General features: G+C 50.1%; 1 protein-coding gene across 1 annotated transcript in view; it reads left to right on the plus strand.

The window, feature by feature from the left end:
* The first annotated feature begins 2,175 nt into the window (after window positions 1–2,175).
* Window positions 2,176–22,342, plus strand: part of LOC135053777 (interleukin-11 receptor subunit alpha-like) — a 239,034-nt gene continuing 218,867 nt past the window's right edge. Inside the window, exon 1 of the mRNA XM_063957505.1 lies at window positions 2,176–2,264. The gene's annotated coding sequence lies outside the window, so the exon portion shown is untranslated. The remainder of the gene's footprint in view (window positions 2,265–22,342) is intronic.

A 22,342-nucleotide genomic window follows, 5' to 3' on the forward strand; every position in this document is an offset into this window, starting at 1 on the left:
GTATGATGTCTTACAGGTATGTGTAATAGTGATACAGTGTATGATGTGTTACAGGTATGTGCAATAGTGATACAGCATATAATTTGTTACAGGTATGTGTAATAGTGAACAGTGTATGATGTGTGATACAGTGTATGATGTGTGATAGTCGTGTATGATAGTGATACAGGTATGTGTGCTGGTGAGCAGCAGTGTGTATGATGTGTGTGATAGTGATACAGTGTATGATGTGTGATAGTGATACAGTAGTGTATGATAGTGATACAGTGTATATGATGTGTGTGATAGTGATACAGTGTATGATGTGTGATAGTGATACAGTGTATGATAGTGATACAGTGTATGATGTGTGTGATAGTGATACAGTGTATATGATGTGTGTGATAGTGATACAGTAGTGTATGATGTGTGATAGTGATACAGTGTATGATAGTGATACAGTGTATGATGTGTGTGATAGTGATACAGTGTATGATGTGTGATAGTGATACAGTGTATGATAGTGATACAGGTATGAGTGCTGGTGAGCAGCAGTGTGTATGATGTGTGTGATAGTGATACAGTGTATGATGTGTGATAGTGATACAGTAGTGTATGATAGTGATACAGGTATGAGTGCTGGTGAGCAGCAGTGTGTATGATGTGTGTGATAGTGATACAGTGTATGATGTGTGATAGTGATACAGTAGTGTATGATAGTGATACAGTGTATATGATGTGTGTGATAGTGATACAGTGTATGATGTGTGATAGTGATACAGTGTATGATGTGTGTGATAGTGATACAGTGTATATGATGTGTGTGATAGTGATACAGTAGTGTATGATGTGTGATAGTGATACAGTGTATGATAGTGATACAGTGTATGATGTGTGTGATAGTGATACAGTGTATATGATGTGTGTGATAGTGATACAGTGTATGATGTGTGATAGTGATAGTGTATGATAGTGATACAGATATGTGTGCTGGTGAGCAGCAGTGTGTATGATGTGTGTGATAGTGATACAGTGTATGATAGTCGTGTATGATAGTGATACAGGTATGTGTGCTGGCGAGCAGCAGTGTGTATGATGTGTGTGATAGTGATACAGTGTATGATGTGTGATAGTCGTGTATGATAGTGATACAGGTATGTGTGCTGGTGAGCAGCAGTGTGTATATGATGTGTGTGATAGTGATACAGTTTATGAGGTGTGATAGTGATAGTCGTGTATGATAGTGATACAGGTATGTGTGATGGTGAGCAGCAGTGTGTATGATGTGTGTGATAGTGATACAGGTATGTGTGATGGTGAGCAGCAGTGTGTATATGATGTGTGTGATAGTGATACAGTATATGATGTGTGATAGTGATAGTCGTGTATGATAGGTATGTGTGCTGGTGAGCAGCAGTGTGTATATGATGTGTGATAGTGTATGATGTGTGTGATAGTGATACAGTGTATGATGTGTGATAGTCGTGTATGATAGTGATACAGGTATGTGTGCTGGTGAGCAGCAGTGTGTATATGATGTGTGATAGTGTATGATGTGTGTGATAGTGATAAAGTATATGATGTGTGATAGTGATAGTCGTGTATGATAGGTATGTGTGCTGGTGAGCAGCAGTGTGTATATGATGTGTGATAGTGTATGATGTGTGTGATAGTGATACAGTGTATGATGTGTGATAGTCGTGTATGATAGTGATACAGGTATGTGTGCTGGTGAGCAGCAGTGTGTATGATGTGTGTGATAGTGATACAGTGTATGATGTGTGATAGTGATACAGGTATGTGTGCTGGTGAGCAGCAGTGTGTATATGATGTGTGTGTATAATGGGGATACAGTGTGTATACGGTAATAGTGCACAGTAGTGAGCAGTGTGCGGGGCAGAGGAGGGGAGGGGGCGGAATGTGTTGCTGTGAGTCACCGGGATACAGGGGAGGGGGGCAGCAGCAGCAGTACGGTGTGAGCAGACCCCAGGCTCGGCCCCTGCTGGATCCCCCGGACAGGAAGAAGCCCCCCCAGCTGCACCGCCTGGCACTGACCTCGTCCTGTGACCGGAGCGGCCCGGGACAGGCACCCGGAGACAGAGCCAGAGCCCCGGGCAGCAGAGAGTGAGACCCCGGACCGGAGGCACTCAGATAGACACTCCGGCCCCGGACAGGGGAGGGTGAGACCCGCGGCCGGAGAGTGAGAGACCCCGGAGCAGGAACCTGTGAGAGGGGAGAGACAGCATGAAGCCGGTGGCCGGATAACAGCTGCTGGGGGCTGTAAGGTGAGAAGAGTTACATTGTATCAGCCACAGGTCACATGGTACACAGCGCTGTTGTCCTCTGTGCTGCTGTGGTACCTATATACAGTATCTCTTCTCTTTATATGTGGATTACACTTATATATCTGTGGAACCTTTATACAGTATCTCTATATATGTGGATTACACCTATATATCTGTGGTACCTTTATACAGTATCTCTATATATGTGGATTACACCTATATATCTGTGGTACCTTTATACAGTATCTCTATATATGTGGATTACACCTATATATCTGTGGTACCTTTATACAGTATTTCTATGTGGATTACACTTATATATCTGTGGTAAGGTGAGAAGAGTTACATTGTATCAGCCACAGGTCACATGGTACACAGCGCTGTTGTCCTCTGTGCTGCTGTGGTACCTATATACAGTATCTCTTCTCTTTATATGTGGATTACACTTATATATCTGTGGAACCTTTATACAGTATCTCTATATATGTGGATTACACCTATATATCTGTGGTACCTTTATACAGTATCTCTATATATGTGGATTACACCTTTATACAGTATCTCTATATATGTGGATTACACCTATATATCTGTGGTACCTTTATACAGTATCTCTATATATGTGGATTACACCTATATATCTGTGGTACCTTTATACAGTATCTCTATATATGTGGATTACACCTATATATCTGTGGTACCTTTATACAGTATTTCTATGTGGATTACACTTATATATCTGTGGTACCTTTATACAGTATTTCTATGTGGATTACACCTATATATCTGTGGTACCTTTATACAGTATTTCTATGTGGATTACACTTATATATCTGTGGTACCTATATACAGTATCTCTTCTCTTTATATGTGGATTACACCTATATATCTGTGGTACCTTTATACAGTATCTCTATATATGTGGATTACACCTATATATCTGTGGTACCTTTATTTATACAGTATCTCTATATATGTGGATTACACCTATATATCTGTGGTACCTTTATTTATACAGTATCTCTATATATGTGGATTACACCTATATATCTGTGGTACCTTTATACAGTATCTCTATATATGTGGATTACACCTATATATCTGTGGTACCTTTATTTATACAGTATCTCTATGTGGATTACACCTATATATTTGTGGTACGTGTGTGTGTGTATATATGAGCCAGGCCTGATGTATACCCTAATATATGAAACTACATTTGCAAATGAGAAATCTGTGCCAGCGCTTTCCCACCCTCATAAAGTTGTTTACTACTGTGCGAGAAAATGGCCCAGTGACCGCCTCAGTATGCATGATACACACACGCATGCAGTATATATATATACTAGAGATGAGCGGGTTCGTTTCCTCTGAATCCGAACCCACCCGAACTTCAGGTTTTTTACACGGGTCCGAGCAGGCTCGGATCTTCCCGCCTTGCTCGGCTAACCCGAGCGCGCCCGAACGTCATCATCACGCTGTCGGATTCTCGCGAGACTCGGATTCTATCGCGAGACTCGGATTCTATATAAGGAGCCGCGCGTCGCCGCCATTTTCACACGTGCATTGAGAGTCATAGGGAGAGGACGTGGCTGGCGTCCTCTCCGTTTAGAGAAGAGAGAGACACAGTATTTTCGGGGAGCATTATTAGGAGGAGTACTACTGTATACTACTATACTACTTGCTGAAGTGATATTTTATTTATAGATTAGATAGTGTGACTGTAAGTGTATTATCTGACTTGTGGGGGAGACACTGACAGTGGGGAGCAGTTAGAGTCTGAGAGCAGGACTCAGGAGTACATATAACGTACAGTGCACACTTTTGCTGCCAGAGTCAGTGCCACACTGCCATTGTTGTGACCACACTGACCACCAGTATAATAATATATTTTGTGATTGTCTGCTTAGGCCTCGGAGTACTAGTTGCAAGTTGCAACGTGACCTGTCCTGAAGTGACCACCAGTTTAATAATCAATCACCACCAGTTTAATATATATATATATATATATATATATAATTGTATATAATATATATATATATATATATATAATATTGTATACCACCTACCCGTGGTTTTTTTTTTTTTCATTCTTCTTTATACATACTACTATAGTAGCTTACTGTAGCAGTCTGCGGTGCTGTGCTGACCTGACAGTGTCCAGCAGGTCCGTCATCAGTCATTACATAATAAATATATATAGTACCTGTCCGGCTGCAGTACTAGTGATATTATATTGATTTCATCTCATTATCAATAATTTATCATCCAGTCTAGACTCTATATTAGCAGCAGACACAGTACGTTAGTCCACGGCTGTAACTACCTCTGTGTCGGCACTCGGCAGTCCATCCATAATTGTTTACCACCTACCCGTGTTTTTTTTTTTTTTTCTTTCTTCTTTGTACATACTACTATAGACTGAGTATAGTAGCTTACTGTAGCAGTCTGCGGTGCTGCTGAGCTGACAGTGTCCAGCAGGTCCGTCATCAGTCATCATTACCTAATAAATATATTATCTACCTGTCCGGCTGCAGTACTAGTGATATTATATATACATACATACATATATATATTGATTTCATCTCATTATCAATCATCCAGTCTATATTAGCAGCAGACACAGTACGTTAGTCCACGGCTGTAGCTACCTCTGTGTCGGCACTCAGCAGTCCATCCATAATTGTATACCACCTACCCGTGGTTTTTTATTTTTCTTTCTTCTTTGTACATACTACTATAGTATAGTAGCTTACTGTAGCAGTCTGCGGTGCTGCTGAGCTGACAGTGTCCAGCAGGTCCGTCATCAGTCATCATTACCTAATAAATATATTATCTACCTGTCCGGCTGCAGTACTAGTGATATTATATATACATACATATATATATTGATTTCATCTCATTATCAATCATCCAGTCTATATTAGCAGCAGACACAGTACGTTAGTCCACGGCTGTAGCTACCTCTGTGTCGGCACTCCGCAGTCCATCCATAATTGTATACCACCTACCCGTGTTTTTTTTTTTTTCTTTCTTCTTTGTACATACTACTATAGTATAGTAGCTTACTGTAGCAGTCTGCGGTGCTGCTGAGCTGACAGTGTCCAGCAGGTCCGTCATCAGTCATCATTACCTAATAAATATATTATCTACCTGTCCGGCTGCAGTACTAGTGATATTATATATACATACATATATATATTGATTTCATCTCATTATCAATCATCCAGTCTATATTAGCAGCAGACACAGTACGTTAGTCCACGGCTGTAGCTACCTCTGTGTCGGCACTCAGCAGTCCATCCATAATTGTATACCACCTACCCGTGGTTTTTTTTTTTTCTTTCTTCTTTGTACATACTACTATAGTATAGTAGCTTACTGTAGCAGTCTGCGGTGCTGCTGAGCTGACAGTGTCCAGCAGGTCCGTCATCAGTCATCATTACCTAATAAATATATTATCTACCTGTCCGGCTGCAGTACTAGTGATATTATATATACATACATATATATATTGATTTCATCTCATTATCAATCATCCAGTCTATATTAGCAGCAGACACAGTACGTTAGTCCACGGCTGTAGCTACCTCTGTGTCGGCACTCAGCAGTCCATCCATAATTGAATACCACCTACCCGTGGTTTTTTCTTTTTCTTTCTTCTTTGTACATACTACTATAGTATAGTAGCTTACTGTAGCAGTCTGCGGTGCTGCTGAGCTGACAGTGTCCAGCAGGTCCGTCATCAGTCATCATTACCTAATAAATATATTATCTACCTGTCCGGCTGCAGTACTAGTGATATTATATATACATACATATATATATTGATTTCATCTCATTATCAATCATCCAGTCTATATTAGCAGCAGCCACAGTACGTTAGTCCACGGCTGTAGCTACCTCTGTGTCGGCACTCGGCAGTCCATCCATAATTGTATACCACCTACCCGTGGTTTTTTTTTTTCTTTCTTCTTTGTACATACTACTATAGTATAGTAGCTTACTGTAGCAGTCTGCGGTGCTGCTGAGCTGACAGTGTCCAGCAGGTCCGTCATCAGTCATCATTACCTAATAAATATATTATCTACCTGTCCGGCTGCAGTACTAGTGATATTATATATACATACATATATATATATTGATTTCATCTCATTATCATCCAGTCTATATTAGCAGCAGACACAGTACGGTAGTCCACGGCTGTAGCTACCTCTGTGTCGGCACTCGGCAGTCCATCCATAAGTATACTAGTATCCATCCATCTCCATTGTTTACCTGAGGTGCCTTTTAGTTGTGCCTATTAAAATATGGAGAACAAAAATGTTGAGGTTCCAAAATTAGGGAAAGATCAAGATCCACTTCCACCTCGTGCTGAAGCTGCTGCCACTAGTCATGGCCGAGACGATGAAATGCCAGCAACGTCGTCTGCCAAGGCCGATGCCCAATGGCATAGTACAGAGCATGTCAAATCCAAAACACCAAATATCAGTAAAAAAAGGACTCCAAAACCAAAAATAAAATTGTCGGAGGAGAAGCGTAAACTTGCCAATATGCCATTTACCACACGGAGTGGCAAGGAACGGCTGAGGCCCTGGCCTATGTTCATGGCTAGTGGTTCAGCTTCACAGGATGATGGAAGCACTCAGCCTCTCGCTAGAAAACTGAAAAGACTCAAGCTGGCAAAAGCACCGCAAAGAACTGTGCGTTCTTCGAAATCCCAAATCCACAAGGAGAGTCCAATTGTGTCGGTTGCGATGCCTGACCTTCCCAACACTGGACGTGAAGAGCATGCACCTTCCACCATTTGCACGCCCCCTGCAAGTGCTGGAAGGAGCACCCGCAGTCCAGTTCCTGATAGTCAGATTGAAAATGTCAGTGTTGAAGTACACCAGGATGAGGAGGATATGGGTGTTGCTGGCGCTGGGGAGGAAATTGACAAGGAGGATTCTGATGGTGAGGTGGTTTGTTTAAGTCAGGCACCCGGGGAGACACCTGTTGTCCGTGGGAGGAATAGGGCCGTTGACATGCCTGGTAAAAATACCAAAAAAATCAGCTCTTCGGTGTGGAAGTATTTCAACAGAAATGCGGACAACATTTGTCAAGCCGTGTGTTGCCTTTGTCAAGCTGTAATAAGTAGGGGTAAGGACGTTAACCACCTCGGAACATCCTCCCTTATACGTCACCTGCAGCGCATTCATAATAAGTCAGTGACAAGTTCAAAAACTTTGGGTGACAGCGGAAGCAGTCCACTGACCAGTAAATCCCTTCCTCTTGTAACCAAGCTCACGCAAACCACCCCACCACCAACTCCCTCAGTGTCAATTTCCTCCTTCCCCAGGAATGCCAATAGTCCTGCAGGCCATGTCACTGGCAATTCTGACGAGTCCTCTCCTGCCTGGGATTCCTCCGATGCATCCTTGCGTGTAATGCCTACTGCTGCTGGCGCTGCTGTTGTTGCTGCTGGGAGTCGATGGTCATCCCAGAGGGGAAGTCGGAAGACCACTTGTACTACTTCCAGTAAGCAATTGACTGTTCAACAGTCCTTTGCGAGGAAGATGAAATATCACAGCAGTCATCCTGCTGCAAAGCGGATAACTGAGGCCTTGGCATCCTGGGTGGTGAGAAACGTGGTTCCAGTATCCATCATTACTGCAGAGCCAACTAGAGACTTGTTGGAGGTACTGTGTCCCCGGTACCAAATACCATCTAGGTTCCATTTCTCTAGGCAGGCGATACCGAAAATGTACACAGACCTCAGAAAAAGAGTCACCAGTGTCCTAAAAAATGCAGCTGTACCCAATGTCCACTTAACCACGGACATGTGGACAAGTGGAGCAGGGCAGGGTCAGGACTATATGACTGTGACAGCCCACTGGGTAGATGTATGGACTCCCGCCGCAAGAACAGCAGCGGCGGCACCAGTAGCAGCATCTCGCAAACGACAACTCTTTCCTAGGCAGGCTACGCTTTGTATCACCGGTTTCCAGAATACGCACACAGCTGAAAACCTCTTACGGCAACTGAGGAAGATCATCGCGGAATGGCTTACCCCAATTGGACTCTCCTGTGGATTTGTGGCATCGGACAACGCCAGCAATATTGTGTGTGCATTAAATCTGGGCAAATTCCAGCACGTCCCATGTTTTGCACATACCTTGAATTTGGTGGTGCAGATTTTTTTAAAAAACGACAGGGGCGTGCAAGAGATGCTGTCGGTGGCCAGAAGAATTGCGGGACACTTTCGGCGTACAGGCACCACGTACAGAAGACTGGAGCACCACCAAAAACTACTGAACCTGCCCTGCCATCATCTGAAGCAAGAAGTGGTAACGAGGTGGAATTCAACCCTCTATATGCTTCAGAGGTTGGAGGAGCAGCAAAAGGCCATTCAAGCCTATACAATTGAGCACGATATAGGAGGTGGAATGCACCTGTCTCAAGTGCAGTGGAGAATGATTTCAACGTTGTGCAAGGTTCTGATGCCCTTTGAACTTGCCACACGTGAAGTCAGTTCAGACACTGCCAGCCTGAGTCAGGTCATTCCCCTCATCAGGCTTTTGCAGAAGAAGCTGGAGACATTGAAGGAGGAGCTAACACGGAGCGATTCCGCTAGGCATGTGGGACTTGTGGATGGAGCCCTTAATTCGCTTAACAAGGATTCACGGGTGGTCAATCTGTTGAAATCAGAGCACTACATTTTGGCCACCGTGCTCGATCCTAGATTTAAAGCCTACCTTGGATCTCTCTTTCCGGCAGACACAAGTCTGCTGGGGTTCAAAGACCTGCTGGTGAGAAAATTGTCAAGTCAAGCGGAACGCGACCTGTCAACATCTCCTCCTTCACATTCTCCCGCAACTGGGGGTGCGAGGAAAAGGCTCAGAATTCCGAGCCCACCCGCTGGCGGTGATGCAGGGCAGTCTGGAGCGACTGCTGATGCTGACATCTGGTCCGGACTGAAGGACCTGACAACGATTACGGACATGTCGTCTACTGTCACTGCATATGATTCTCTCACCATTGAAAGAATGGTGGAGGATTATATGAGTGACCGCATCCAAGTAGGCACGTCACACAGTCCGTACTTATACTGGCAGGAAAAAGAGGCAATTTGGAGGCCCTTGCACAAACTGGCTTTATTCTACCTAAGTTGCCCTCCCACAAGTGTGTACTCCGAAAGAGTGTTTAGTGCCGCCGCTCACCTTGTCAGCAATCGGCGTACGAGGTTACATCCAGAAAATGTGGAGAAGATGATGTTCATTAAAATGAATTATAATCAATTCCTCCGTGGAGACATTGACCAGCAGCAATTGCCTCCACAAAGTACACAGGGAGCTGAGATGGTGGATTCCAGTGGGGACGAATTGATAATCTGTGAGGAGGGGGATGTACACGGTGATATATCGGAGGATGATGATGAGGTGGACATCTTGCCTCTGTAGAGCCAGTTTGTGCAAGGAGAGATTAATTGCTTCTTTTTTGGAGGGGGTCCAAACCAACCCGTCATTTCAGTCACAGTCGTGTGGCAGACCCTGTCACTGAAATGATGGGTTGGTTAAAGTGTGCATGTCCTGTTTATACAACATAAGGGTGGGTGGGAGGGCCCAAGGACAATTCCATCTTGCACCTCTTTTTTCTTTAATTTTTCTTTGCGTCATGTGCTGTTTGGGGAGGGTTTTTTGGAAGGGACATCCTGCGTGACACTGCAGTGCCACTCCTAGATGGGCCCGGTGTTTGTGTCGGCCACTAGGGTCGCTTATCTTACTCACACAGCTACCTCATTGCGCCTCTTTTTTTCTTTGCGTCATGTGCTGTTTGGGGAGGGTTTTTTGGAAGGGACATCCTGCGTGACACTGCAGTGCCACTCCTAGATGGGCCCGGTGTTTGTGTCGGCCACTAGGGTCGCTTATCTTACTCACACAGCTACCTCATTGCGCCTCTTTTTTTCTTTGCGTCATGTGCTGTTTGGGGAGGGTTTTTTGGAAGGGACATCCTGCGTGACACTGCAGTGCCACTCCTAGATGGGCCCGGTGTTTGTGTCGGCCACTAGGGTCGCTTATCTTACTCACACAGCTACCTCATTGCGCCTCTTTTTTTCTTTGCGTCATGTGCTGTTTGGGGAGGGTTTTTTGGAAGGGACATCCTGCGTGACACTGCAGTGCCACTCCTAGATGGGCCCGGTGTTTGTGTCGGCCACTAGGGTCGCTTATCTTACTCACACAGCTACCTCATTGCGCCTCTTTTTTTCTTTGCGTCATGTGCTGTTTGGGGAGGTTTTTTTGGAAGGGACATCCTGCGTGACACTGCAGTGCCACTCCTAGATGGGCCCGGTGTTTGTGTCGGCCACTAGGGTCGCTTATCTTACTCACACAGCTACCTCATTGCGCCTCTTTTTTTCTTTGCGTCATGTGCTGTTTGGGGAGGGTTTTTTGGAAGGGACATCCTGCGTGACACTGCAGTGCCACTCCTAGATGGGCCCGGTGTTTGTGTCGGCCACTAGGGTCGCTTATCTTACTCACACAGCTACCTCATTGCGCCTCTTTTTTTCTTTGCGTCATGTGCTGTTTGGGGAGGGTTTTTTGGAAGGGACATCCTGCGTGACACTGCAGTGCCACTCCTAGATGGGCCCGGTGTTTGTGTCGGCCACTAGGGTCGCTTATCTTACTCACACAGCTACCTCATTGCGCCTCTTTTTTTCTTTGCGTCATGTGCTGTTTGGGGAGGGTTTTTTGGAAGGGACATCCTGCGTGACACTGCAGTGCCACTCCTAGATGGGCCCGGTGTTTGTGTCGGCCACTAGGGTCGCTTAGCTTAGTCATCCAGCGACCTAGGTGCAAATTTTAGGACTAAAAATAATATTGTGAGGTGTGAGGTATTCAGAATAGACTGAAAATGAGTGTAAATTATGGTTTTTGAGGTTAATAATACTTTGGGATCAAAATGACCCCCAAATTCTATGATTTAAGCTGTTTTTTAGTGTTTTTTGAAAAAAACACCCGAATCCAAAACACACCCGAATCCGACAAAAAAAATTCGGTGAGGTTTTGCCAAAACGCGGTCGAACCCAAAACACGGCCGCGGAACCGAACCCAAAACCAAAACACAAAACCCGAAAAATTTCCGGCGCTCATCTCTAATTACACACACACATTAGAGGTTTTAGGTTGGGTACTGCAACACAAATCAATATTTCATGCAAGAGGTACAGTCTCCTCCAAACAGTAGATTTCATGAACAATACGATTATGTGATTTTAATACAAAAATGACCAGCAGCGTTTCCGATCGTCTATGATTCTTAAGCTATGCACACATCCTAAACATTGCTATTCATTTTCCAGATAAACTCTTAGTTTATACAGTTACCTGACGGTGTTATATGACATATGAATACATTCCACTCACTAATTCCCACCCATGTAACATGTGCATAGTGCACCCAACCCAAGATGGCTGCCCGGCCCAGTACGCTTGTGGGTGGCATGAACCGTCTGTGGATCTGCTGATTCTGTGGGTATCCGTTATTATCTCACACTCTGTATTTTGTAATTCTCAAATCCCCAAGTATTGTTATGTTACCTATTGTGAGCCATGTAGCGCACCCAAGATGGCTGCCTCACCAGGTACTTTCACAGGAAGAACAATACCTGGAACTAATGATTCTGTGGGTAGCTTGTTGTTTGTATATTATATTATATTATATTATATTATCTTCCCCAAAGTGTAATCATACCTAGACGTATTGCTTGTCCCACCCCATGTAGCGCATATATTGTACCATACCAGGTGTTTCCGGTGGAATCTGCGGAACTGATTATTTTGTGTGTTTCTTGTATTATATACTTTGCATTTATCCTCTGTAACTTTTGTAGTGCACCCACAATGGCTCCCTGTAATGTGGCTTATTTACTGCAAATGTAATGTGCTTGGAGATGTTTTGGAGATAAGTGCTATATAAATAACTGGTGATATTAATGTTATTACTACGACTATATTTCTAGGTGGTTGAATATAATATTTGGATCCTGATGTCTATTCAGTTTTACCCCTTTTCCACTAGCTCTAAAAACACGGGTAAATGCGCGCCCGCGTGGAAACGGCCCCACTGCAAGTTCCCGGATCAAGTGATCCGGGAATCCCACCTGGGTAGCTTGTTGGGTTGAGCACGTGTTCAGCGCGGTAAGCTGTGTAGTGTAAACGGAAGCCGCGTCGATGCGACATGGCTCCCATTCACACTGTATGGAAGGACGGCGCTGGGAGATAATGTGATCTCCCAGCGCCACCCCTGCTGCGTCACTAGCAGCGTCACCAACCCGTCATATTGCCGGGTTGGAGAGCGCAGTGGGAAAGGGGGCTGAGCACGGGCCGCAGCCGGGTAGCACCCGTGTCAGGCTCTCGGCTGCGACCCGTGCTCGTAGGTAGAAAAGGGGTATAAATTAGGAAAACTTGTTTATTACATAGAATAACTCACTTCTAAATCCAGGGTCGTCTAAACGGCCGTCTCTCCACAGGCTTCCATACAGTGAATGGTTATCAGCGCTCTGATTGGTGGATAGCTCCAGCCATTCACGGAATCAGCATGCCAATAGCCATTCACTGTCAGGCTGCAGGCTGGGAGACATGTAGAACCTGGCTTCTCTGATTGTGTGACCACCACCCGCCCCTGTCCAAAGCCCCCTAGAATTGTGGGCCCTGGGCAGCTGCCCGGTGTGCCTATACGTCAAGGTGACCCTGCCTAAATCCTGACCCTCAACATGCGAGAAGACAGTGATCAGCCTGAGAAATCTGAGGTGTATTTGGGGTTCCTACACTCTGCATTCTCCTGGCCGATTGTCTCCAATGCGGAGACCCTAAGGCCCATTCGCCGTTGCCTAAACTGAGGCGGCACACTTCGGTATTTGCGCAAAGCACCTGCTAGCCCGCCAGGTGCATCTCACAGTACACATCCATATTTTGGTCCTTGGAAGTAGCTCTGAAAAAACAACAATCGCCTGACGTTATGGGTTTAGCGGTTCCGCCTGATTAGAGTATGCGGCATTGTGACACCGATATAGAGTTATGTATCATCGTAGGGGCGGATATAAGGTGGAGGTTCTGTAGGGTGGGCATTGTAGTGACAACTGTTCCCACTATGTGCCTCTGCAGACAGCTAACGTAGCAGCATCCGCAGGTCAGTAACTTGTCGTTATCCTGTGGGACCCACAGATTTTGCTTTTGGAACTGACCAGGACTATTACTTCCAGGGACCAGCCAATAAAAATCCTGACAGGCCATAAAATTCCCGGACAGTTTCAGGCGACGCAGCGACTCCTTTCCAGTTACCTAAAGAAACAATGAGGTCATTAAGAAAACGATCTCACCCTGACACCTTCCCAGGTCCAGTTCCGTGTCTGTCTGGGCTTTTTGTCTCGCCAGGAAAAGGCGACTTCTGGGTTCTGGGCCGGCAGAACAAACATAGGCCAGAGCTGCCTTACGCTGGGTATACGCTAGGGGATATACCGTGAGCCCCCCTGCGTGTGTGTACCCCCTGATATGTCTGTGATTGCAGAACTCATAACCCAGAAATACAGGAATACAAAACTACAGGCGCGCACGCCGATCACTCTTATAGTTCACAGGGATCTGCCGCATACGCGCTCCGGCTCGCTGTTTTCAGGGCTCAAGGGAGAGCGAACGCCAAATGACAGACGTTCGTCACTATTGCTGCTATTCCCCCCCCCCCCCCCCCAACACAATATGGGGACGTGTTATTAGTATGAGATTCCCTGTACGGGTTGCGGTTAGCAGCCCGGCAATCGGGATGCTGGTGTTCATGTGACCGACGCCGGAATGCCAACACCACTAGAAACTAGTGACGTGCGGTGAGGTCAGTGACTGGTGAGGCACTGGCCGATCGCGGATAACACTCCCCCCCCCCCCCCCCCAAAAAAAAAAATATAGGGTTCTTGTGACAGGACGGTACCGTACGGAAGCACTCGCCGCTTGCCGCGTCCCGTCGACTGCGCACAGACTGGAAGGTCAAGCCGCACGAGGCCTGACCACATAGGGGATTCCCGCTTACCGTCAGTAACCGCCTGTTACTGACTCCACCCACTGCGCTGTGGGCGGTTTCTCGCTGCCACCACCAAACTCCTAACCTGCCGTGGCGTTTGGAACCACGGTTCTGCTCTGTATGTGCCGACGCACTGCTTTACCACACCTGTGTGGTGTCGACGAATCCCCACTAGCCACTTGCTAGGCCTCTACCGGTAGCTGGCGGAAGGCGGAGCTTGGAGACGTCAGGTGCTTCCCTGGACAGCCGGAGAACGGGGCTAGGTTTGGCCTAACCCTGTAGGTCACAAGATGAAGCAGTCTTCTTGAGGCAAAGGTGTTTATTGCTCAAATAACCTTTAAAAAGGCTCCTCCCTATTGCTAGGGGCAACAGCATACAATCAAGATGTTTTCAGCAGAAGAAGATGTTACAATACACTCCTATGGGCCAACTGCCCTCCTTTTATCCCTCTCCAAGACCCCTTACCACAGGGGGTAAGCCCACCCTGTGGTGTACAACCAATCAATGTTTACCCATGAGCTGTGCATGCTCTGGTCTCATGCACACCTTTACATTGTTCCCTATGGACAGTGGGGAGTGGTCGGTCTCCTTTGACCCTCCTATCTTGGAGATTCAGGATACTCCCACGGTGCCGTTCAGTCTGGCTGGGGGGAAGTTTTTCCCTCCTAAACTGACTTCCAGAAACCTGCCCGGGACCCCTCTCACTGCCTGCAGCCTGGATTTGGGCTCCAGAGCTGGGCAGCCTGGCTCCCCGGCCCAGGTTTCTTGGCACTACGGCTGATCTCCATGGAGCTCCAAGAAACCACTCAGCTTGTTTCATAGCTAAGCTGCTTCTCTTTCTCCCTGTACCTCTTGGAAATGTGAGGCTGGATGGGAAAACATTCCGTTTTTGGGGAAAAGGTCTGGGAGAATCCATCAGCCTGCACAGCTATGGATTCCCCCCTCCTGGGACACACAATCAAGTAAGTGCACTTTATCTTTAAATACATTACATTTAAATCACACTGTACATTTCCCTGTAAATATACACTGAGCCTGTGCCCTGCACAGACTCTACATACTCAGGCACTGCAGTGCCTTACAACACACTGTAGGTCATTATTTAACTGCTGTGCCCAGCGCTCAGCGCTGGGCTTCCCTAGCCCTGCAGCCTGGCTGCTAGGGCTCTCTCTCAGTGCTGGAGGTATGGGGCTGGCTTCCCCCATCCTCCAGCCTGCCTTCCTGCCTCTGGGGTTCCAGGGAGCTGGCTCTCCCTGTCCCCCCAGTGTGGCACTAACCAGTGGCCTCGCCGCACGCAGCGGCGCACCCCCCTGTACCGAAGTCCGGCGGCCCGGGACACTTGTCCCGGCCGCCGTGACCCTGGCTTGTTTCAGCGCTGAGGCGCCGGGAGCGTAGCTCCCGGACCCCAGCGCTCACCATCCTGCTGGGCAGCCTAATTTCACCCACGCCGCTAGGGAGCCGGCTAGCCCGGTCCCCCATGAGCGGCGCCTGTCTGGTAGCCTCGCTGCAGCGTCCGGCGGGGAGCCGGGCTGCAGCGCACCCCCCTCGCCGGCTAGCAGCCCGGGACGTCCGTCCCGGCTGCTGCGGCTGGCCACCCGTGCTGGGCTGAGGCGCCGGGAGCAGAGCTCCCAGCCCCCAGCGGCGGCTCTCACAGAGAGCACTGCAGCGGGAGCCGAGCTCCCAGCCGCAGCGCTCACCCTTCTCCCCGGCGCGCACACTCCAGTGCGCCCGGGGCTACACTGACCGCTGCCGGGAGCGGAGCTCCCGGACTCCGGCGGTCAGCGGCTGCCTTCTCTCCCCCGGCGCGCACACACTGCTGAGCGCGCCGGGGGCTGTCCTCCCTGCCGTGGTCTCCGGAGGGGTCCGGGACCACGGCACAGTTTAAAATACAGGATTTTAACATTTTTACACATTTAATAAAACACGGCGCCTAGCGCCCACAATACATTTTTAAATCTGGCGCCAAACGCCCATTGTCCTGTAGAATGGCGCCGGGCACTAGGGGTTAACCCCTTCAGTGCCGCCGGCGGCCATTCTCCTCGTGGCTGGGGTCCCTCCGGCCACACTCCTCCCCCCCCATTCAAGCGGGTCAACCAGGGACCCATGTCCCAACGATTTGGGTCCTGGTCCCGCAGTCAGAGGGGGTGAAGGGGACGCTACCTGGGGGTTGTAGGCTCTGGCCGAGACAGTTCATCCATAGTGTAGTGGGCCTCTCTTCGTGGGTGCACAATGTTCAAATAGTCCACCTGAAGTCCAAGTTCAAGGCTCCACCACAAAAGTCTGTCCAATTCCCCCAAGGTAGGTTGCAGCCACCTAACAGGTAGGTGGTAAGTCACCACGGTGGGGGGCCGGTTACAAACAAGTGCCACCCACGGTGTCCCAACTGTGGCATACCCCACCTCCCACAATAGCAGTATACTGCTCAACCAGGCCACAGAGTGCTCCTGCCCATATGGCTCTTTCTGGCTCGGTACTGCTCCCAGTCCGTGCAGTGGCGCAATAGTTCGTAACACACAGTCCTGGTCAAGAATGTGCGCCATCAGCACGGGAGCGGGTACCCGAGCCTCCTTCAATGACTGGAATGCCAACTCGCAAGCGGGTGCAAAGTCCACTGACTTGGGAATGCCCTTCCTAGCCATCTCTGTCAAGGGGTTCACTACAGGACTAAAGTCAATGACAACATGTCCGTAGGGCCTTACAGGTTCTAAGGTCAGTACCTGTCTGGGTGATGTGGGTCGGGGACAGCCTCTGGTTGCCTCCACCCCCTCTGGGTTGGGCCTACCCCTGTCTCCTCCCACATGGTGCCCCAGGCACTGCACCTCCGTCATACCTAACTGGTAACTGTCTGCCCTAACTGTCAGACCTGCCCTCCAATCCTCCTCCGTCGACCTATGACTCGGGAAACCTACCCTGTCACCTAGGCCTACTCCTTCCTCCTCGTCCGCTACCTGTGCCACAGTGATGGCGGCCAGACCACCAGCCTCTGGATCCTGTGTGGCATCCACTACAGGGAGGCTGCGTGTCTTCCCCGATCTACTGTGCACAGGCAAGGGACCTGCTATGTCCACAGCAACTTGCTGCAAGGGTTCTCCTATGGGCAGAGGCCCAGAGACAACACAACCGCTGGAGTGCCCCGGCTGCCAACGCATGGCACCAGCCTTACATTTGGTCTGGGCGTCATCCGACATTCCAGACCAGGGTAAGCTCTGTGTCAGGCACTCCAGGGTACGGTCTGTCTCCGGGTTACTGTCCAAAGGGGTTTCACTGGCAACCGACACCGGTTGCGCAGGAACTTTACCTGAGGGGACCAGTTGGACACATTCCCTATCTGGTCTATCCCCTCCCACTTTCCTGTCTACCCTGTACCTTAACCCTTCCCGCCCGGTCAAACTTCCTGCCCCAACCCTGTCAAGGCCGCTGCCAGAGTGGCGCCTCATGCCTTTCGGGGATGGGTCAGAGAGTCGAGCCTCCCTAAACTCCTGCCTGTAGCCCTCAATCTCTCCTAAATTGGGACACTCTACAGGGGGATCTAGGTGGGGACTACTAGGGTCAGTCTGGTAGGGGTCAGTCATGGAAAAATCAGTGTGGTTTCTCATACTCACCGCCGGAGTTGGCAAACCACTTGGGTCAGGAGCATCATTGGGCACCCCCACAGGATCACACGAGCTGGAACCGACATCCTCTGCGTTGCTAGGGGACGTAGGCATACCAGAGGCAAAAGGCATGCGGGGTCGATGTACTGATCTAGCCGCTGTGATCTTTTCCTCTGGGCTGGTTGATGCTGTGGTTGGCTGTGCTGGCAGTTGTCTAGCAGCTGTAGTCTTTTCCTCTGGGCTGGGCGGTGCTGGAGTAGCTGATGTCAATGGTGGTTTTGGAACTTGACTCCGGGGAATGGCGCCAACAAACGTAGTGACGATCCCACCACCCAGGTCATTTCCTAGGACCACATCAGTTGGGAGACCATCCATGACGGCAACTTCTCGCAACTCTGGTCCAGCTCCCCAGTCCAGGTAGACTCTTGCCATGGGAACCACTTTTTCTGTTCCTTCTGCCAGGGTGATCGTGGCAGTGCGACCCTGCAATACTGCAGCAGGATCTATAAGGTGGGGGCTCACCACAGTGATTGAGGCCCCAGAGTCTCTTAGGCCTTCTCCCTGCAGGGGTCCCACGTGGACTGGCTGCAGGTGCCTCCACATGTTGTGTAGGGGCTGTTTGGCCATGCAGGTGACTCTCTCCGCAGAGTGCACCTGTCTCTCGCCACACTCCATCGGACTGACTGGAGGGGGAACAGTCTCTGTAGGCTCATCTCCTCTCGTCAAGCAAGCGAGCCGGGCTCCAGCACTCGGATTTGGGGCACGAGTCTGGGGTGCTTGGGATGCAGGACAGTTCATCCTCAGATGTCCGATTTTCCCACAGCCGTAGCACTTCTTCTCCAGTCGTGGCACCGATGATCTCTGATCAGTTGCAGGGATGCTGCGGTGCGGTTGCTGGCCAAGAGCACCCGGGTTGGAAGATGCTTGTCTTTGGGGTTGATGAGCTGAAGAGGGTGGTCCCCTTGGTGGTACAGTCTGTTGGAGCTGGCTGCTGGCGGGGCGCTTCTGCCCCCGTGGCCGAATTGCCACATATTTGTCGGCTAATTGGGCAGCCATTTTTAAGCTGGGTGGCTCCCGATCTAGCACCCACTCCTTCACTTCTTGGGCGCACCGGCGGTAGAACTGCTCCCTGCAGATCAGGTCGATCAGTGCGTCCCATGTAGTGGCTTCCGAATCCTTCACCCACTTCAGCACGTACTGCCGCAGCTGGGTGGCGAACTGCTCATGGGTGCTGCTAGGATTCTTAGGCAAGTCTCTGAATTTCTTCCTGTAAGACTCGGGAGTGATGAAGAATCGCTGGAGGAGGGCCTTCGCGACTTCGTCGTAGTTCCCACAGTCCTCCGTCGCCACTCCTCGATAGGCCTCCAAGGCCTCTCCATGCAGAGTGGGCACAAGGTGTCTCACCCACTCTGACTTGGGTAGATCGTGTAGTTTACAAGTCCTTTCAAAAACTTGTAAATGTCCATCAATGTCCCCATCACTGTCTGCAAACTTGGCAAACTGAATACGTCCTGATCTGTGTACAACAGCTGACAACGGCTCCCGGGGTACCACGGCCTGTGGTGCTCGCTCATCACGCCACATCTGGATGATCAAGCGCTCTTGCTCCGTTGCCCTTTCCCCCAATTCCGCTAGCCGATCTGCTAGGCTATCCGGGCCGCCCCCCCCTGGGACGTTGGGATCCTGGCCCTGCTAGGGATTGCTGGGAAACATTGCTGCTGTGAGAGAGGCCGGGGCTTGTGGTTCTCACCGGTTCCTTACGAAGGTTCACTGTTGGGCCGTCCTCTGCGATGCTGACGCTGTCAGTGCTTTCCACCTCCGCCCGATGAGACTCCTCCACGCTCCTGAGCGCCGCCTGCATGACGCTCCTGGACGCGTTGGAAGGGATATCCACACCCTTCCCCTGGCATACGATCTCCAGATCCTCCTTGGACATTCCGCTGAATTCCGCCATCTTGTGCGTTCTCCTGCGCTGCAGTTACTCCTCTCCTGAGTAACTCGGCTTCTCCAATCGGGTGATGAAAAGCCGCCTGGGATTATCCCACCACTATGCCACCACTTTCTGTGACAGGACGGTACCGTACGGAAGCACTCGCCGCTTGCCGCGTCCCGTCGACTGCGCACAGACTGGAAGGTCAAGCCGCACGAGGCCTGACCACATAGGGGATTCCCGCTTACCGTCAGTAACCGCCTGTTACTGACACCACCCACTGCGCTGTGGGCGGTTTCTCGCTGCCACCACCAAACTCCTAACCTGCCGTGGCGTTTGGAACCACGGTTCTGCTCTGTATGTGCCGACGCACTGCTTTACCACACCTGTGTGGTGTCGACGAATCCCCACTAGCCACTTGCTAGGCCTCTACCGGTAGCTGGCGGAAGGCGGAGCTTGGAGACGTCAGGTGCTTCCCTGGACAGCCGGAGAACGGGGCTAGGTTTGGCCTAACCCTGTAGGTCACAAGATGAAGCAGTCTTCTTGAGGCAAAGGTGTTTATTGCTCAAATAACCTTTAAAAAGGCTCCTCCCTATTGCTAGGGGCAACAGCATACAATCAAGATGTTTTCAGCAGAAGAAGATGTTACAATACACTCCTATGGGCCAACTGCCCTCCTTTTATCCCTCTCCAAGACCCCTTACCACAGGGGGTAAGCCCACCCTGTGGTGTACAACCAATCAATGTTTACCCATGAGCTGTGCATGCTCTGGTCTCATGCACACCTTTACATTGTTCCCTATGGACAGTGGGGAGTGGTCGGTCTCCTTTGACCCTCCTATCTTGGAGATTCAGGATACTCCCACGGTGCCGTTCAGTCTGGCTGGGGGGAAGTTTTTCCCTCCTAAACTGACTTCCAGAAACCTGCCCGGGACCCCTCTCACTGCCTGCAGCCTGGATTTGGGCTCCAGAGCTGGGCAGCCTGGCTCCCCGGCCCAGGTTTCTTGGCACTACGGCTGATCTCCATGGAGCTCCAAGAAACCACTCAGCTTGTTTCATAGCTAAGCTGCTTCTCTTTCTCCCTGTACCTCTTGGAAATGTGAGGCTGGATGGGAAAACATTCCGTTTTTGGGGAAAAGGTCTGGGAGAATCCATCAGCCTGCACAGCTATGGATTCCCCCCTCCTGGGACACACAATCAAGTAAGTGCACTTTATCTTTAAATACATTACATTTAAATCACACTGTACATTTCCCTGTAAATATACACTGAGCCTGTGCCCTGCACAGACTCTACATACTCAGGCACTGCAGTGCCTTACAACACACTGTAGGTCATTATTTAACTGCTGTGCCCAGCGCTCAGCGCTGGGCTTCCCTAGCCCTGCAGCCTGGCTGCTAGGGCTCTCTCTCAGTGCTGGAGGTATGGGGCTGGCTTCCCCCATCCTCCAGCCTGCCTTCCTGCCTCTGGGGTTCCAGGGAGCTGGCTCTCCCTGTCCCCCCAGTGTGGCACTAACCAGTGGCCTCGCCGCACGCAGCGGCGCACCCCCCTGTACCGAAGTCCGGCGGCCCGGGACACTTGTCCCGGCCGCCGTGACCCTGGCTTGTTTCAGCGCTGAGGCGCCGGGAGCGTAGCTCCCGGACCCCAGCGCTCACCATCCTGCTGGGCAGCCTAATTTCACCCACGCCGCTAGGGAGCCGGCTAGCCCGGTCCCCCATGAGCGGCGCCTGTCTGGTAGCCTCGCTGCAGCGTCCGGCGGGGAGCCGGGCTGCAGCGCACCCCCCTCGCCGGCTAGCAGCCCGGGACGTCCGTCCCGGCTGCTGTGGCTGGCCACCCGTGCTGGGCTGAGGCGCCGGGAGCAGAGCTCCCAGCCCCCAGCGGCGGCTCTCACAGAGAGCACTGCAGCGGGAGCCGAGCTCCCAGCCGCAGCGCTCACCCTTCTCCCCGGCGCGCACACTCCAGTGCGCCCGGGGCTACACTGACCGCTGCCGGGAGCGGAGCTCCCGGACTCCGGCGGTCAGCGGCTGCCTTCTCTCCCCCGGCGCGCACACACTGCTGAGCGCGCCGGGGGCTGTCCTCCCTGCCGTGGTCTCCGGAGGGGTCCGGGACCACGGCACAGTTTAAAATACAGGATTTTAAAATTTTTACACATTTAATAAAACACGGCGCCTAGCGCCCACAATACATTTTTAAATCTGGCGCCAAACGCCCATTGTCCTGTAGAATGGCGCCGGGCACTAGGGGTTAACCCCTTCAGTGCCGCCGGTGGCCATTCTCCTCGTGGCTGGGGTCCCTCCGGCCACAGTTCTCTTTATTAATCAAAAGAAACCAGCAGAGGAGACACTCATACCCCTAACCCGGTATCGACACGGCATATTGCCGTGTCGAAACGGGTCAGTGTGCGATGTGAAAGCTCCTTTGGTGAATTAGCGGGTCGCCTGACCCGGTAATTCAACCCGGTTAAAAAGAAGGGTTATTACCGGGTTGAATACCGGGTCAGGCGC

Source organism: Pseudophryne corroboree, chromosome 1 (genome assembly GCF_028390025.1).
Source record: "Pseudophryne corroboree isolate aPseCor3 chromosome 1, aPseCor3.hap2, whole genome shotgun sequence".
Lineage (NCBI taxonomy): Eukaryota > Metazoa > Chordata > Amphibia > Anura > Myobatrachidae > Pseudophryne > Pseudophryne corroboree.